Source organism: Pinus tabuliformis, chromosome 3_2, assembly GCF_031772625.1.
Source record: "Pinus tabuliformis cultivar Carrire ecotype Pingquan chromosome 3_2, CPIR1, whole genome shotgun sequence".
NCBI classification, from domain to species: domain Eukaryota; kingdom Viridiplantae; phylum Streptophyta; class Pinopsida; order Pinales; family Pinaceae; genus Pinus; species Pinus tabuliformis.
Window position 1 is genome coordinate 945,035,285 of NC_142302.1, and position 13,441 is coordinate 945,048,725.

Sequence of the window (13,441 nt, forward strand, 5' to 3'; positions counted from 1 at the left end):
CCTATCATGCTACTGCTCATTGACTTATAGTGTAACCAATGATGATCCTATGTCATCATTGACAGCTTCACACAGTAGATTGGATATTCTTTGTATATTTTCATGTTATTTTATGTTAAAATATTGAAATTTATAACTCCAGTTTTTGGCTTCCTTGTAAAGGGGTTTGAGAATGTCCTTTCGAACTTGATATGTGTGTTTCATCTGGTTGCAAATTAAATATGAATTTGTGAGTATGGTGATATCATTGACACCAATATTTTTTGCCTCTTTCAGCCCTTCAACAAGGGAAATGTAGTATGCCTTGTTATTTGTAGTCTTTCCCTACACTTCTTTCTTTCTATGTAACACATGTTTGGTTGCACTATTGTAAAACACAAATTGAACGATTGCTCATCCCAGATTAGGACCATTTTTATTCTTACAATAGTTGGAAAATAAGATAACAATAACATGATATTATAATGGAAATATAAATTTTAACATTAAACAACCTGTAGTGCCAATAATAAATGAAGATACAAAAGAGAAAAACATACAATAAAATTACTAGTCATTCAGAAGTTGCACTAAGGCTAGGGTAATAACATAAGAAAATCACTTAGCAAAGCATACATATTCAACAGATTCTACTACATAGCTATAGAAAACTGCCATTAAGATGGTTTTGGCTGTATGTAAATTCTCAACTACCCACTTACCAACTCTGTTATTACTTTATATCTAATTTCCCCAAATGTTCAAGGCCCCTCAAAACAGTACTTGGGGAAACTAGTTCTGTATTTTCTTAATAATTGATGTGTGAATGGTGAATTCATCACTAGCTGACAACCTTCTTGTGGAAGTAGCATAGTTGTGAAGGAATTTAACTTTTGAAAAATTGTCAAAGAATGGTTTGTGTTGATATAATGAAAAAATGTTTAAACCATCCAAATATCAGTGTACTTGTTAGCCTCCTATTGCAAATAGGTTTCATATTTCATGATTGATTGTTTTACATGCCAAATATGTCATCTTTTCATGTTGCAAGGTTCCATATTTCCAAGAAGTTCCATTTTGAAGAATCATACCATTTTTGAAGAGTTTTACAAATAAGGGAAAGCCAAACAGCTTAATCTTGGCTTCCCTAGGTTTAAATTGCTTGTTTTAGAAGATAGAGAATGAATATCTATCCAAACAGCTTAAGCTTGGTAGATCAGTAGCTAGGTAGAGAAATGAAGGAGCCCAACTGCTTAATCTGGGCCCTTGGAAGAGATAAGGGTACATTTAGATAGGAGGACAATAAAAAGAAAAAAGGATAATCAGGGTCTGCAAGTCTAAGTGCACCTATGCAAAAAGAAGAAAAAATGCTAGGTAAGCAGGCTGAGTAAGTACTTTTGTGGTTGCAGAATCAAGCTATGTGATCCATTTCATGTTTTCAAGTGTTATATCTATTCAGATCACAATTATGAGGCCGTTTTTCATTTGAAGGAGCTCAAGCGAGGCATGTCTAACTCCCCCTTCTTCTTATTTCCCCAAATCATTCACTAACCTCCCCAAAGAGGTCAAGATCTGCTTGATATCTCATAAGTTTCATCATTTTTCATATCATTGGCCTAAGTAAAGGTTTGCTTTGCTTAGGAGTACTCTTATTCACTCTATAAGTCAATTTTCCCTTTTAAGTAGCCTAAGATCTCTAAACTTAGCGTTTTCTTGTCATTTTCATATTAACTTCTAACATTATTAGGTAAATCCCTATCTATTTCCCCTTCCCCTTACTTAGAAAGCACTAAATAGCTCCCCTGTGTACATATTCCCATCCCCTGGCACTATAGCCCTATAACATCAGTTTGGGGAAATGCTAAGTTCATTTGGGGCTTGGCATTAGCCTTTCCGCGTTCAAACCTGGGATTGATTTAGCATTTGGCTAAATTAATAACCATTCCCTTCCCCCTTCTCACCCATAAACCTTAATGTTTTACCCTGCGCGCTCACATTTTCAGGTTTTGTTTAATTATTTGATTAAACTCTACCCCCGGTGCACAAACCAAATAAAACCCACATTACCCACAAACCCAAAGTTTTGACCCCCCCGCCACATAAATAAATCAAATATATGGCCGCCCCCTGTACACTAACCTACCGCCAGCTCCGCGCTCCATCGACCCTCCTATCCGCCCTCCCAGATCCGACGGCTCTCGGCAATTTCGGAGCCGCCCCGACGATCGACGGTTAGCCTCCGATAGGCTAGCGGTTTTGTCACCGTACGAAAGACGCGTGTCTCCACGCGATTGTATCGAGCGAGCTCTGACAATCATCGCCCTCGTACAGAAGGCAGTCCGATGAAACCACAAACCGCCTTCTGTCTCTCTACCCCCGATGTCAGCACCACGTCACTGCCACCGCATCTGCCTCCGTCCCTACCCCGCCATAGTGTCCTGTGCCACGTCGTCAAACCAGTCAGCTGCCACGTCACCCTGCCGTACCGGAACCCACTACTGACGTCATGCTGACGTCATCACAGAAAAGGCGCAAAGGGCGAGAATCGCGCCAAAGGATGCCTGAAACGAGAAAAAGAGGCAGTTTTTGATGCGCGATTAGCGCTTAGCACTAGTCACGCATCGCTAAGAAAAATGGCTCAAAATAGAGAGCTTCCTTGCTCGGCTACCTGCAAGACCCAAAAATTCGCGGGAAGCAACGCTGGAAACAGAGAAACTAAAGAAAAGAGAGCATAAACAGAACTAGAGAACTAGAGGTATGTTGGTATGTTCATATTCAATCGGCCAGCGCCGATAGCATTATAGAGGCCACGAAAAGCATTTGCAGTAGTTATTTTTGCCTTGAAAGGGCAGAAAAGGGGCGATTTGACAGTTTCAAGCATATCAGAGGAAAGATAAAGCCCAGATTCAATCAAAGAGTATCAGTAAAGTGGAAAAAAGTATCAGATCGGCAATATCAAAGCAGGTGAACATTAAAAGCCTCCATCCAAGTCAAAGAAATAGTAAAGGCCATTCAAAGCTTATCAGATCGAGATTAGTGCACATTAAAGCCACCTAAAAAGCAGCAGAACCGCCTTAGAGGTGCAGATAAGAGATTAAAGGTACAGTTATAGAGAAACACTGCACCGAGCCACCAAGGACACCATATTAACTCATTTTGATGCAGCTGCCTCCAGCACAGCTCAAATAAATATCTTCTTGCATTAATTCAGGACAAGATTAGATTAAAGAACTCATTTCCCTCAGATCTGTTTAGGTCTACTGTAATAGATATTTTTGGATATTTTTCTCTATATAAACCACCCTAATTCATTATTTAAAGGGTTGGTTGGTTGATAATCCTCATTCTAGACTTGCGCTGTATATTTTGAGAGCTCTATAATCAAAGACTGATAGGATGATTTGGATGAAGAACTGACTGTTGTGTTATTTAAATGGCCAAAGAGTGACTATGGAATTCCTGTGCTGCTACATGGCTCAATAAGTGTTTTCTACCTCTGTTTACAGTTTACAAATGTTTATGCACCATTGTGTTACCATCTAAATAGCAAGAAAGAAGAATAGCTTAGGTTTTGCTTGACTGCACCCTATGCTCAGTTCTTGTTATTTCTATATGTTTTCTTCAGAAATGGTTATGAATATGCATACTTAAATGATCATGTTTACCCTGTTTCTTTCATGTATGACTATTATTTAGGAATTCTTGACTGCTCCTAGACAAACTTTCATTCACCTTCCCTCTCTGTTAGCTAATGAAAGATTCTTAGTTGCCTTTCATCTCTGACCTTCATTCCATCTTTATTCCAGCCTGATATTGTTCTATGTGTAGCTATCCTGCTCTGTATTCCTCTTATGACCAAGAAAACGCAACAGCAAGCCCTAATCCATGACTCCATGCCCAATGGTTTGAACTTCTCACTCTATGCATCCCAACTCTGCTTGAAAACATCATCCTTCCCACCAAAATCAAAACAAAACCCATCTACACCATAACTAGCCTAAAATCAACCCAAAACAAAGATAAATCATAAAGAGAGAGCCCTCTCTGACTGCAGGTAAGCTAGGACCTGCAGCCTAAAGATTGGCTTGTCGTTACCTCGGTCGTATCCCTTAAGGTGCCAAGGGACAACCTGAGTGATAACATCATTGGTGACTCCACTGGGGACCTTATTTAGAAAATTCCAAAAAAAGACAAGTTAGAAGCTAGCTCCTAAGAAGAAAACATGTAATACTAGGTCAAATCCAGACCCAAATCCACCAGCTGTTTTTGAAAATCCCAATTTAATCTCATGAAACCTTAGCAAACAAAACCAAGAAGAGTTTGCTGATTCTAGTCCTGAAACAGTTCAGCCAAGCTATTTTCCAACCCCTATTAAATTTTTGTTTCGTTCAACCCCTACTTCCCCTTATTCATCATCCACCTCTCCAAGCACCTTTTCCACACCTCCATTCACTGCGCATACTACCACTACCACCACTGTTATTACAGCTGTCCCAGCTATTCCAGTAGTTCCACTTATCCCTGTAAATATGACTAACAGATATGCACCTTTACAGTTACCTGCAAATCCATGGCCTATGCCTCAAGATTATCAAACCAAAATCACATATTTTGATGGTACTGTTTCTAGCATAGCCCTGCAACATACCAAGAAAATGCATGACTATTTTGAGAGTTATGAAATAGATGATGATAGTGTAAGAATGAAGATTTTTGTCCAAATTTTAACAGGAGATGTAAGGCCCTGGTTTAGAGCTCTTCCTGCAAATTCCATAGCTGACCCAGAGGCCCTTTACCAAACATTTCTTAACAGATGGGAGAAGAAGAAAGACCCTCTTCACATATTATCCGAGTATGACACTATCAAAAGAGGCCCTCAAGAAGCTGTCTTAGACTATTGTGCTAGGTTTAACAATGTTTACAACGCTATTCCACAAAACCTTAGACCTCCACTTGATCTTGCTTTATACAAATTCCCTGATGGATTTGATTCAGACATGGCTTATCAGTTAAGGGAAAGAGCCCCTCAAACCTTAGTAGACATGCAGAATGTAGCTGTTAGTGTGGAGGCAAATCTGATTGCCAAGCGAAATAGAGCAAGATTTGAGAGAAGAACCACTATCAAAGATGAACCTTCAGCCTTTGAGAAAAAATTGGACACAATCATCAAAGGCATGGACAGATTTGAAAATAGAATGGGAACTATTGAAAGAAAAGCCTCATGGGAAGGACAGCAAAACAATCTTATCAGAAATCCAAACTTTAGAAAAAATCAGAACCCAAACGTTGGAAGGGCAAGTCCCGACCAGGATATAAGACCTCCTTTTCATGAAAACTATGCTGAAGCATCCACATCAAGTGAGCAGATAGAGGACACTCACATAAACTTGATGGGTTTGAAAAGTGAACAACAAGTATTCCTAACCTAAGAAGACCAAGATGACCATGATATAAATCAATTTCAGACCAACTTTGGAGAGTCATTTGACTTCAAACAAGGCTATGATTCAGCTGTCTACGAAGTCCATAAACAATACAAATTGAGAACAAGAGCCATTCATGTGTCTGATACCATCAAGCCAAAGGATGCCAAGCAAGCTAAGAAAGTAAAAGACAAGGCCGCTATCACAGAACCTGCTGATAAAACAGACCCAAAATTAAAAGAAGTGACCATAGAGGATGTATCTGACATGCGGCCCTCTAATAACCAACCTTTTGTATCCTTCCCCTCAAAAGATAATGTAAATAGCACTCCTCAAAGCCTTCTCAAAATAGAACAATTTCAAGAAATCATTGATAACCAAGAGAAGATCACTGAAGACACAATTGAAAAGGGAAAATCTGCCAGTCACAATACTAAAACATAGTCAGAAAAACCTTTTGATTTAGAAGCATAAATTGGTAAATTAAAGATATCTATTCCTCTCTCTGAGCTTGCCAAACATGATGTGTACAGACAGCAAATCAAAAGATCACTGCAAATGCCAGAGAACAGGGATGATGTTAATGTCTTAAATGACCAACCTGAATTACTTTTTGGTCCTGAAGTCAATGGTAAAACAGGACATGGATTTGTTCTACCCTTTTATGTCAGTTTTCACATTCATGATAAATTGTTGCATAATGCTATGTTTGATTCAGGTGCTTCACACAATCTAATGCCCAAAGCTGTAATGGAGAAGCTAAACCTTGATGTCACTAGACCCTACAAAGACTTATTCTCATTTGGTTCTAGTCAGGTCAAGTGTTTAGGCTTAATCAAAGACCTTTGTGTGTCTTTAGTCCAATTTCCCAACAAAACGATCCTAATGGACGTGGTGGTTGCTGACATTCCACCAAAGTATGGCATGCTCTTGTCAAGATCTTGGGGAGCAAAACTCCAAGGATCTCTCCAACTAGACCTCTCCTATGCCACTATTTCAGTCTTTGGCCAACCAAAGAGACTGTATAGAGAAACACTGATGAAGTATGTGGTAAGTAGTGAGGAAAAACCCCAAAACTTTCCCATTTACTCAATCCATTCTGATACGGATTCCTTTATATTGTTCAATGATGATAGCTGCCCTCCCACTGATGAGAAGCCTTTGCCTTTAGAACAAGAAACATGCATCAATCAAGAGTCGGTTGCCCATACCCGTGAAACTGTTAAAACAATTAGTGCAACCAGCATACAAGAAGAACCACATGAAGCACAAAACCTAGGTCCGCCCAATCCTAAAATGACTGAAACTCTTAATACTAACCACAAGCAAGAAATCACATGGTATTTAGAGTTTGATGGTTCTGTTAATAAGCTAGGAGCAGGGGCAGGAATATGGATTCACAATACACATAACAACCATGCAGAGGGTCATGCTTACAGACTAAACTTCAAATGCACCAACAACATGGCAGAGTATGAGGCTCTCTTTTTAGGCCTTAAACTGCTCAAAGCTCTAGGAGCTACAAAAGTGTCCATTCTAGGTGACTCCGATTTGATCATTCAACAGATGAAAGGTAACTTTGTTACTAATGACAATAGGCTAAGAGCTTATAGGTCTGCTGCCACAGAAATACTCAATTCCTTCACCGAATCCAAGCTTGCTAAGATTTCTAGAAGCCATAACATGCATGCTCATAGTCTAGCTACTTTTGCTAGCACTTGCAAGCTGCCCTTTGAGCCCAATTACCACTTTACTGCTGAGATAAAGCACAGGCTTGCTGTCCCTAACAATATCAAAGATTGGCAAGTGTTTGAGGATGATGCTCAAATCAACAATTTTCTTACCTTACAGCAAGAATTCTCAAGCTTAAACATTGATGAAGATGCCATGGATGACCCACAACAGAAAATGAGCCAAAATGAGAAAACTATAACAGTTGAAGCATAAAATCAAATGCTGCACCCAACCATTTTTGATGAGAAAAACATGTAAGAGCTGAAGCAAATACATTTAGATGAAATAGCTGAAGTAGAGGCCGAAGTGATTGATTTAAAAGACAATTTTCTACCTGCTGGCCTCACTCCATTAGAAGACATATTTGATTCAAACGATGTCCCCAAAAAGCCAAAGATGCAGCCCTTAAACGCTGCTGTGGAAGACTGTAATATTGGGACAACAGAGAAGCCCAAAATGATTAAACTGTCCAAGTCTTTGCCTCCCGATCAAAAACCAAAATATGTTGATTTATTTAAAGAGTTTCAAGATGTATTTGCCTGGAGTTATGAGGACCTTAAGTCCTATGACACCTCCGTTATTCAACATACCATTCCCTTAAATCCAAATCAAAATCCCTTCAAACAGAAACTAAGGAGAATCAATCCTGTGCTTCTCCCTTTGATTGAGAAAGAAGTGAAAAGAATGTTTGAGGCTGGTATCATAGCACCCATTAGATTTTCAGAATGGGTATCCAATCTTGTTCCCACAAGGAAGAAAACATGGGAGATCAGACTATGTGTGGACTTAAGAAATCTGAACCAAGTCTCCCTTAAAGATCACTACCCACTGCCAAAAATGGACCACATTCTACAAAGAGTAGTGGGGTCTTCAAGAATTTCTTTGCTAGATGGCTTTTCAGGTTTTAATCAAATACTTGTTCACCCGGATGACCAAGACAAGACAGCCTTTACAACACCGTGGGGAACCTTTAAAAAAATGCCTTTTGGGCTTAAAAATGCAGGTGCTACCTTTCAAAGGGCCATGGACATTGCATTTTCCAAGGAAATCCATGATTTCCTAGTGGTTTACCTTGATGACCTTACTCCTTTCTCAAAATCTGATCAAGAGCACCTAAAACATTTGAGACAAGTGTTCCTAACCTGTAGGAAATATGGCATTTCCTTAAATCCCAATAAATCTCTCTTCGGCCTAGAAGAAGGCAAATTGCTAGGCCATATCATTTCAAAATATGGAATTAGAATAGATCCGGAAAGAATCCAAGCCATTTTGCAAATCCCTTATCTGAGAAACATCAAAGAACTGCCAGCATTCCTAGGAAAGATCAATTTCCTAAGGAGATTTATCCCAAACTTGGCCGAGCTGATAAGAATGCTAAATAAAATGTTAAAGAAGGATTCCAAGGTAAAATGGACTTTAGAGGCCAAGCAAGCCTTCGAGGGCATAAAATCTGCCTTAACTCAAGCCCCAGTCCTCACAAGTCCTCAATTTGATGAAGATTTCACCATTTTTTCATTTGCATCTGAACACACCATTGCTGCTGTCCTTTTGCAGAAAGATGATCAGGGAAATGAAAAGCCAATTGCATTTTTCAGCCGAGCCCTTAGAGATGCACCCTTGAAATACCAAATCATGGAGAAGCAAGCATATGCCCTTGTTAAAGCAATCAAAGAGTTCAGAATTTACATTTTATATTCACATGTGATTGCTTATGTGCCAAATGCTGTTGTAAAAGACATATTAACTCAGGAGGGCATAGAAGGCAAAAGAGGCAAATGGATTGCCAATATCCTTGAGTATGACATTTAGATAAAACCCACCAAGCTGATAAAGCGACAAGGTTTAGCCAAACTGATGTCCGAAACCAATTTTCAAGCCTTAGACATTAATCAACTGGACAATGAACAGGAGCTGGCGACTCCACAAATCAGTGAAGCTTTGTTGCAATCCCCATGGTATGCTGATATATGTTTTATATTGTTAAACCTGTGTGCTCCTACAGAGTTGTCTAGAACCAAAAAGAGATGTTTAAAGATGAAAGCATCAAAGTTTTGTGTCTTAGATAGTGCCCTGTTTTGGAAAAATCATGAAGGAATATTGCTGAATTGTCTAACTATGAATGAAACTGACAGTGTCATGAAAGAATTTCATGTAGGGGATTGCAGAGGGCACTTATATTGGAAGTCCACTGCTGATAAGATACTAAGGGCTGGTTTCTATTGGCCCTCTCTGTTTGCTGATGTGAGAAAGTTTGCTGTTTCATGCCACAAATGCCAAATCTTTGAAGGCAAAAGAAAGCTTCTGCCCTTGCCCCTTAAGTCCATTTCAACCGAGAAGCCTTTTCAACAATGGGGTCTTGACTTCATTGGAGAAATCCATCCATCCTCTTTTGGCCAGCATAAGTGGATTCTAACAGCCACAGATTACTTTACCAAGTGGATTGAAGCCATCCCATGTAGGCAAGCTAATGACTCCACCATCGTCTAATTCCTTGAAACCAACATTTTGTCCAGATTTGGCTGTCCTGAGAAGATCATTACAGATAACGCTGCTGCCTTCAAATCCAAGAAAATGATCAGTTTTTGCCACAAATTCCACATTACCTTAGGTCACTCTACAGCCTATTACCCTCAAGGGAATGGCTTGGCCGAATCATCCAACAAGAGTCTGATTAACATCATTAAAAAAGTCTTGGAGGAGATCAGGAAGAATTGGCACAAAAAGCTTATAAATGCCCTATGGGCAGACAAATTGTCAACCAAGAGATCCATTGGGATGAGCCCATATGAGTTAGTCTATGGCATGGAGGCCAAGTTCCCCTCTTCTTTGGGAATCCCTGTTATCAAATTGCTGCAAGAGATTCAAGCAGAGCCAAATAATATCCAAAGAAGAATAAACCAAACCGTCCATTTGTAGCAAACAAGAGAGCAAGTGTACGACAAAGCTCAGATTTTACAAGAGAAGCTCAATAAATTTTTTGACAAAAGAACCAAGGTTGAAGATTTCTACATAGGCAACAAAGTCTTAAGATGGGATTCAAGAAGAGAGGATAAAGGAAAGCATGGAAAGTTTGATTTCCTGTGGAAAGGCCCCTTTATTATTTCTGCTGTTCAAGGCAACAACACATATTTTTTGAAAAGTTTGGATGGCAGCACAGCTGAAGAAGGCCCTGTCAATGGCCGAATGCTAAAGCACTATCATGATCCCTTTTGTTAAACGCAACACAGCTCCGTATACTATCTGTACATTAATATTTGTATTTTCAGCACTTTTTCTTATAGCAGGCCAATAAGAGGGAACAACGCAACAAATTTTGAAGGGAAGATCAAAGAAAGCTCTATTTCAGTTCTCTGTTTTTTGAAATATGTTTACAAGCACCCAAAAGGCAAGAAGCAGAGCTGTAATTTTTTATGCAATTTAGCTCAAAAGGATACTGCATATCAGCTTATAACAATTCAGCCAAAGGCATTGAGAAGAATGAGAATTTCAGTTTACAGCAACAAGTGAAGATCAAGGCATTCTGACCTGTTGTTCTTGGCTTTTCATCTTGAAAAACCATCCCCAAGTGGAGCCACTGTTAGCCTCCTATTGCAAATAGGTTTCATATTTCATGATTGACTATTTTACATGCCAAATATGTCATCTTTTCATGCTGAAAGGTTCCATATTTCCAAGAAGTTCCATTTTGAAGAATCATACCATTTTTGAAGAGTTTTACAGATAAGGGAAAGCCAAACAGCTTAATCTTGGCTTCCCTAGGTTTAAATTGCTTGTTTTAGAAGATAGAGAATGAATATCTGTCCAAACAGCTTAAGCTTGGCAGATTAGTATCTAGGTAGAGAAATGAAGGAGCCCAACTGCTTAATCTGGGCCCTTGGAAGAGATAAGGGTACATTTAGATAGGAGGACAGTCAAAAGGAAAAAGGATAATCAGGGTCTGCAAGTCTAAGTGCACCCATGCAAAAAGAAGAAAAAATGCTAGGTAAGTAGGCTGGGTAAGTAGTTTTGTGGTTGTAGAATTAAGCTATGTGATCCATTTCATGTTTTCAAGTGTTATATCTATTCAGATCACAATTATGAGGCAGTTTTTCATTTGAAGGAGCTCAAGCGAGGCATGTCTAACTCCCCCTTCTTCTTATTTCCCCAAATCATTCACTAACCTCTCCAAAGAGGTCAAGATCTGCTTGATATCTCTTAAGTTTCATCATTTTTCATATCATTGGCCTAAGTAAAGGTTTGCTTTGCTTAGGAGTACTCTTATTCATTCTATAAGTCATTTTTCCCTTTTAAGTAGCCTAAGATCTCTAAACTTAGCGCTTTCTTGTCATTTTCATATTAACTTCTAACATTATTAGGTAAATCCCTATCTATTTCCCCTTCCCCTTACTAGAAAGCACTAAATAGCTCCCCTGTGTACATATTCCCATCCCCTGGCACTATAGCCCTATAACATCAGTTTGGGGAAATGTTAAGTTCATTTGGGGCTTGGTATTAGCCTTTCCGCGTTCAAACCTGGGATTGATTTAGCATTTGGCTAAATTAATAACCATTCCCTTCCCCCTTCTCACCCATAAACCTTAATGTTTTACCCTACGCGCTCACATTTTCGGGTTTTGTTTAATTATTTGATTAAACTCTACCCCCGGTGCACAAACCAAATAAAGCCCACATTACCCACAAACCCAAAGTTTTGACTCCCTCGCCACATAAATAAATCAAATATATGGCGGGCCCCTGTACACTAACTTGCCGCCAGCTCCGCACTCCGCGCTCCGTTGACCCTCCGATCCGCCCTCCTAGATCTGACGGCTCTCGGGGATTTCGGAGCCGCCCCGATGATTGACGGTTAGCCTCCGATAGGCAAGCGGTTTCGTCACCGTACAAAATACGCGTGTCTCCACACGATTGTATCGGGCGAGCTCTGACAATTACCGCCCTCGTACAGAAGGCGGTCCGATGAAACCACAAACCACCTTCTGTCTCTCTATCCCCGACGTCAGCACCACATCACTGCCACTGCATCTGCCTCCGTCCGTACCCCGCCACCATGTCCTGTGCCACGTCGTCAAACCAGTCAGCTGCCACGTCACCCTGCCGTACTACCACGTCACCCTGCCGTACCGGGACCCACTATTGACGTCATGCTGACGTCATCACAGAAAAGGTGCAAAGGGCGAGAATTGCGCCAAAGGATGCCTGAAATGAGAAAAATAGGCAGTTTTTGATGCGCGATTAGCGCATCGCTAAGAAAAATGGCTCAAAATGGAGAGCTTCCTTGCTCGACTACCTGCAAGACCCAAAAATTCGCGGGAAGCAACCCTGGAAACAGAGAAACTAAAGAAAAGACAGCATAAATAGAACTAGAGAACTATAGGTATGCTGGTATGTTCATATTCAATTGGCCAATGCCGATAGCATTCTAGAGGCCACGAAAAGCATTTGCAGTAGTTATTTTTGCCTTGAAAGGGTAGAAAAGGGGCGATTTGATAGTTTCAAGCATATCAGAGGAAAGATAAAGCCCAGATTCAATCAAAGAGTATCAATAAAGCAGCAAAAATTATCAGATCGGCAATATCAAAGCAGGTGAACATTAAAGGCCTCCATCCAAGTCAAAGAAACAATAAAGGCCATTCAAAGCTCATCAGATCGAGATTAGTGCACATTAAAGCCACCTAAAAAGCAGCAGAACTGCCTTAGAGGTGCAGATAAGAGATTAAAGGCATAGTTATAGAGAAACACTGCACCGAGCCACCAAGGACACCATATTAACTCATTTTGATGCAGCTGCCTCCAGCACGGCTCAAATAAATATCTTCTTGCATTAGTTTCAGGACAAGATTAGATTAAAGAACTCATTTCCCTCAGATTTGTTCAGGTCTGCTGTAATAGATATTTTGGATATTTTATCTATATAAACCACCCTAATTCATTGTTTAAAGGGTTGGTTGGTTGATAATCCTCATTCTAGACTTGCGCTGTATATTTTGAGAGCTCTATAATCAAAGACTGCTGGGATGCTTTGGATGAAGAACTGATTGTTGTGTTATTTAAATGGCCAAAGAGTGACTGTGGAATTCCTGTGCTGCTACATGGCTCAATAAGTGTTTTCTACCTCTGTTTACAATTTACATATGTTTATGCACCATTGTGTTACCATCTAAATAACAAGAAAGAAGAATAGCTTAGGTTTTGCTTGACTGCACCCTATGCTCAGTGCTTGTTATTTCTATATGTTTTCTTCAGAAATGGTTATGAAAATGCATACTTAAATGATCATGTTTACCCTGTTTCTTTCACGTATGACT